The sequence below is a fragment of the Tauraco erythrolophus genome, chromosome 6, assembly GCF_009769465.1.
Source record: "Tauraco erythrolophus isolate bTauEry1 chromosome 6, bTauEry1.pri, whole genome shotgun sequence".
Taxonomy (NCBI): domain Eukaryota; kingdom Metazoa; phylum Chordata; class Aves; order Musophagiformes; family Musophagidae; genus Tauraco; species Tauraco erythrolophus.
The window spans coordinates 63811083-63817082 of NC_141470.1; the positions used below are offsets into that span (position 1 = coordinate 63811083).

The following is a 6000-nucleotide window of genomic DNA, read 5'->3' on the forward strand; positions in this document are numbered from 1 at the left end:
TTCGAAACTGTACGCACAGCAGTCATGCGAGCTAGACTTACTTGTTAATGTCAAGAGGAGACTAGACCTCATGTAGAGGCTTCGTTTAAGCATCGAGCAATTTGCAAAGTGTGGAACGAAACCCCTAAGATTATCACAGCTTACGCCTGGAAATGCAACACCCAGGTGTGAAAGTTAACGCTTCTAACGTTGTGCCGTAACAGAATACAGAAACTGCATCCTGAATTCAACAATTTAGCTGCATTGAAAGATCAATATCTTTTTCAATAATCATATGTAAAAAAAGGAAGCTATGAGCCAAACTAGTCCGTAGTAAGGACAATCCTATTATTAAAACCAGGAAAAAGCGTGAAGGCTCAGAATTCTGCAATCTGCAGCTAACTTACTCCAGGTTTTTCTGGGTTAACGCTTGCCAAGATTACCACTTGGCAATCTCCTGCTTGTCATCGGCTAACTGTCATCTCGTAATCTGAATCTGAATGACAATATAGCCCAAAAAAAGCCAATCTACAAAGAAATCCAACGTTCAGAGAAACTACTTTTTCTACTCTCTGTCGTGTCCAAAAAGTTTGGACTGCCCTTTTCCCTACAATTTCTACCCAAGGAACATTCCCAACCTGCTACTGCAGCCCTGCTATCAAGGATGTATCTTTACCTGCCCGTCTCCTTCAAGGGGAAAGGGGTGGTGAAGGGAATAAGGGAGTATTATAAAGAAGCCATGCACAGAAGATTGGGTAGCACAGGTAGATCGAGTGGGAAAACACTTAACATTCCCTGACACCAACCTGCAGCATGGACTCCACCTCGGTCCTTTAGTCAGCTGTGCCAGAGCACCTATTTTATAAGGGAAACTTAAGGTATTTTTTTTCTTCACACTACAAAGAGGCGAGGAGGATCTCTTCTCGCTGTCCAACAAGACATCCATAGACACATCTCCAACAGAAGCAAATCCATTCTATCTGATATATTTTAAAATACACAGTCAAGCTGTGCCTAATGTATCTATTTTGTTTAATATCTTTATCAATGATCTGGACAAGGGGATCGAATGCATCCTCAGTAAGTTGGCAGACAACACCAAGTTGGACAGGAGTGTTGATCTGCTTGAGGGTAGCAAGGCTCTGCAGAGGGATCTGGACGGGCTAGATTGATGGGCCGAGGCCAATTGTACGAGATTCAACAAGTCTAACTGCCAGGTCCTGCACTTGGGTCACAACAAACCCACGCAATGCTACAGGCTTGGGGAAGAGTGGCTGGAGAGCTGCCTGGCGGAAAAGGACCTGGGCATGCTGGTCAACAGCCAGCTGAATATGAGCCAACAATGTGCCCAGGTGGCCAAGGCGGCCAAGAGCATCCTGGCTTGTATCAGAAACAGTGTGTCCAGCAGGACTAGGGAAGCAATCGTCCTGCTGTACTCAGCACTGGTGAGGCCACACCTTGACCACCGTGTTCAGTTTTGGGCCCCTCGCTACAAGAAGGTCATTGAGGTGCTGGAGCATGTCCAAAGAAGAGCAAAGAAGTTCGTAAAGGGTCTAGAGCACAAGTCTTACGAGGAGCAGCTGAGGGAAACAGGGTTGTTTAGCCTGGAGAAAAGGAGGCTGAGGGGAGACCTTATCGCTCCCTACAACTTCCTGAAAGGAGGTTGTAGCAAGGTGGGTGTCAGTCTCTTCTCCCAAGTAACAAGTGATAGGACAAGAGGAAATGATCTCAAGTTGCGCCAGGGGAGGTTTGGATTTGATTAGGAAAAATTTCTTCACCAAAAAGGTTGTCAAGCATTAGAACAGGCTGCCCAGGGAAGTGGTTGAGTCACCATCCCTGAAGGTATATAAAAGATGTGTAGTTGTGGCGCTTAGGGACATGGTTTAGTGGCGGACTTGGCAGAGTTAGGTTGACGGTTGGACTAGATGATCTTTAAGGTCTTTTCCAATCTAAACGATTCTATTTTAGTGAAAGACACTATTGAAGACAGTGGCAGCAAGTCAGAGTAATTTCTCGGAATAGAAGAGCAAGTTAACTACAGGTCAATGTACTACTGAAGATGTGTAAACCAGAGAAAGTTCCTTTTCCATAAAATCCTTAGAGGGGAAAGAAAAAAAAAAAAGGAATGATTACAGTCGTCATTTATGGCCATCTAGGAATGGTTCCCAGTGAACAGAGGGCATCTGAGGTAAGTATGACCTGGCTGCTCCAGCCTGTGTCTGCACATGACTGAATACTGTCAAAAGCTAAACAATTCCGTCTTTCTCTCAGCCTTCTGTTTGCTTGTTTTTCAATGTGCATTTCTGTAACACCTTTTTCAACACCAAAGTATTCCTCACACGGCTGAAGCGCAGTAAATCACGAACGGCATGACATCAGCATCGTATCACAGTGACGCTGGTTTTACACACGCATTAATTCCTTAAAGGTTAGTAACTTCTTCATAAACAATGAGATAACTCACTTCCCTAGGCACTGCGGCAGAGAAACCTGCTTTAAGGAGTCAGTCAAACCAACCATCCAACAGAAGGTGGAGCAGAAACATCTTTTCCGTATTTGGGAGATTCGTGTTAGAGCTCCTTCTCTCATTCTGTTCCACTTACGCTCACCTTCTTTTGTCTCTACAAAACCAAGAGATGAATCTGTCCTTGCCCTCTTTCCAAGATGAAATTTTATATTCTTTTCTACTCCCACTCTAAAGCAGAGCAGGAAGAAAAGGAATTCTTCCATAATGCTGAAGCTGAAACCTAAGCTTACGGGATGCAGGAGCATCTATGGTAATCACCTCAACTATGAGGAAGAGTAAGCAAGAGACTGAAGGAGGATCAGACCCACCAACCTCAGTCCTGCTGCTGCCTCAGCTGGCATGTTAGACTGTGTCCAGATCAGAATTACAGCAAAGCATGCTCCTGGACTAACACTTTGCCCATCACACCACCAGTTACTGATGGCCACTGCCCTGGTGTGGCACAGTCCTGATACTCCCAGGACACCCTGAGCCCTAATGTGCCACACATCCTTACATGTTCTTAAAACGCACAACAGCAGGACCAAGCAAAAAAGGATCCAGCTGCCCCTGTTTGCCCACCTTGGCCACATGACACTATCACCAGAGTAGACAAGACGCACAGGAACTGGAAGGGGGCAGAGGGGTGTGTGTTTGGGCCCATTACATGGGAGCAACCTAAACTCTCTTCCCATAGTAGATCCCAGATCCCAGTGTAAGCTCACAGCTGATAGCCAACTGCAGCTGAACAGCACAGACACAACAAAGCTGGGCTCCAGCCAACATTTCAAGTGAAGTATACACATAGGTGTCCCCACCAGGCTTTGACCAGTGAAGTACATCTCCTGCATTATGCAAATCCTGTCTTGGGTGTTTTGTGGGAGCAGCAGCAGCAGCTCCAACACGCTCAAAGCCCTCTAAGCACACAGTAGTAGCTTCACACCATGACCCAGTTACTGAATCTGGGCAGAGAGCTTTCTAGAAAGCTTAGAAGGACCAGGTAGTTCCAGCCTCTTAGCTTACTTCACAAAAATGCACTGTGGGCCACGAGTTAGGTGTGGTCACTAGTATTTGCTGCTGTATGTTGTGTTGAACGACATCATGTCTAAACTGGTATTTCATGGCAGCACGTGCAGCTTATCACAAGGTTCAGAAAGCCTTCTCTGATACTAAGCTACAGGAAAAACAGCAAGCAGAGAACAAAAATCTCTAAAGCCGCATCCACTTTTTTTTCAATCTGTTAGCCTAATCTAGGTTTAAAAAAACTGTAATTTGAAATGCTTGTGCTCTCGTGTCTTTGCTGATCAATAGCCAGGAGGTTAATATTGTTCAGGTGAGGGGCCAGAGTTACGACATCCAGCTGTCCAAGCTGCAACCACGGCTGCAGCTTGGTAGGACAAACTAAGCTGAGTATTTCAAAACTGAGTGATGGCAGAAAAGAGACTTCTTCATACCTTCTCTGTCGAAGACACAGGCCAGACAAAATCCTCTTTATGTTCCCAAACAAGAACAAGTCCTTTACAGTTTACGCTCATATAACTTAAGAATTATCTGCTCAGAACTTCTGTACCAACTTTAAATGCATTTAATAAATACTTTAAAATAGAATTTGATAACAGAAGTTTTGTTCTGTCTCCCAACAAATCAAATCAGTCACAAACCTATTTAATTCTTAATGTAATCACTTACAAGACATTTTTATAAGCTGGCAAGTGAATGGTGGAGCTACAAGTTACTTGTGGACATTAGATCAATTGTTAAATTTGATTTACCACTGCTGCACACCAAAAACAGCTCTATAAACATCACACACAACAAAAACCCTCCTATTTAAAAAAATCAAAGGTAGTTCCACAGTGTCTTTAAATCTATTAAGTCAGACAAATGTTGTGGCTGTCATCAGGAAATTAACTACTACATAAAAGTAATTACTAGTCACGCAGTATGTCAAATTTATTTACCTGTAAACAAATATTCTTCTGAATTAAGTGTTAGTTAACTCCCCTTTATAACTGTATTTTGAAATGTACATCCCTCCTGTGGTATAAATAAAACAAACAAGAGCAAATAAGGGATTTGCTTCTTATGTGTTCGAGGTGGTAGGAAAACAAAGCAAAAACAGTTAAATGCCTTCCCCGGAGGGGGTGGGGAGGACGATACCGATAAGGTGCAAGCTGCATTAGCATCAGTAGCATACTGTCAGTAAAATAAACAGAAAGTCCCAGCATGTTGATATACTCGATAATTATGTGTTTTACAAAGAAACAGAAGGAAAAGTCCTAGAAGTCTCCAAGAACACTTCAGTAACTGCAGAATTTCATCTGGGGGGGCGGGGGGGATCTGCAGACAGCTCCCTAGAGCTCTGCAAAATACGACTGCAAAGAAAAAAAAAAAAAAATCAAGTCCACAAACGCTGCACAGCCACCTACACACGCCAAATGCCCACGGAGATAATCACACCCCCGTCGGCAAACACTTAGTGGTCCGCAAAGCGGAGCTGGGCTGAACAACGCGGCTACAGAAGACAAGGGGAGAAAACGGGGGCGGGTGAGGTGGGAGAGCGAGGGGGCACTTGGTGACTTTTATTTGCCGGTTTCAGAAATACCAAACACCCCCAGCACCCCCCACCTCCCTCGTTTCCCGGGGGGATGCTCGGGCAGGTCCCGGGCGGCCCCAGCCTCCGCCGGCGCTGAGGGCCGCGGCTCCGAGGGAGCCGGGGCAGGCCCGAGGGCCGCCGGGGGAGCCCCCCGCCTCACCGCCCTCTCATCCACCGCATCCCGGGGAGGCCAACAGCTTCCTGTCCGCCCCGGGCCCGCCGGCAGGACACCGGCCGAGGCCGCCCACAGCACGGCCCCCCTCACCCCCCCCCACCCCGCCCGGCAGCCCCGGGGTCCCGCAGCCCGGCCGCGTCCGGGGGAAGCGGCGGGGCAGCCCCCCGCCCGCGGTCGCGGCCTAGGCGAGTCAGCGGCCGCCGCCCGGGGAAGGCGGAGGGAGGGCGGCCGCCCCCCTTCCCTTCCTTTCCCTTCCCTTCCCTTCCCTCCTCCTCCCCTCCTGGCCCCGCACAATGCGGCGGGAACGGCGCGGCCGAGCGGAGCAGGCCCCGGCCCCGTCGCTTCCTTCCCCCAGCCCTTCCCAGCCGGGGGAACGGGTCACTTACATGGCTGGAGCCCGGGGAGGAGGTGATGGGAAGGTGGCGGCGGCAGGGGAAGGGAGCCGGGGATGAAGGCAGGGGAAGGGGAGGGAAGGAGGGGAGCGAGCCAGCGAGCGAGCGGGGGAAAGGGGGTGGCTGGCGAGGCGGGCTCTCCGGCGGGTGCCGAGCGAAGGCCTCACTGGGCTCCCGGCAGCCGCCGCCTCCTCACCATCCCCGGGCGGCGGGCGGCGGGGCGGCTCCTCCTCCCCTTCTCGCAGGCGCTCGGCCCATGGGGCTCACACGCCCGCTCCGGCTGCCGACCTGCCTTCCCAGCCGCTCCGCTCCGCCTCGCCCCCGCCGCCGCCCTGCCTCCGGCCGGGAGGCG

At 49.4% G+C, this 6000-nt stretch overlaps 1 protein-coding gene across 1 annotated transcript in view; it reads right to left on the reverse strand.

The window, feature by feature from the left end:
* AKT1 (AKT serine/threonine kinase 1) overlaps window positions 1-5759 on the reverse strand; it is a 75810-nt gene extending 70051 nt beyond the window's left edge. The window contains exon 1 of the mRNA XM_086614155.1: window positions 5643-5759. The gene's annotated coding sequence lies outside the window, so the exon portion shown is untranslated. The remainder of the gene's footprint in view (window positions 1-5642) is intronic.
* Window positions 5760-6000: the final 241 nt, after the last annotated feature.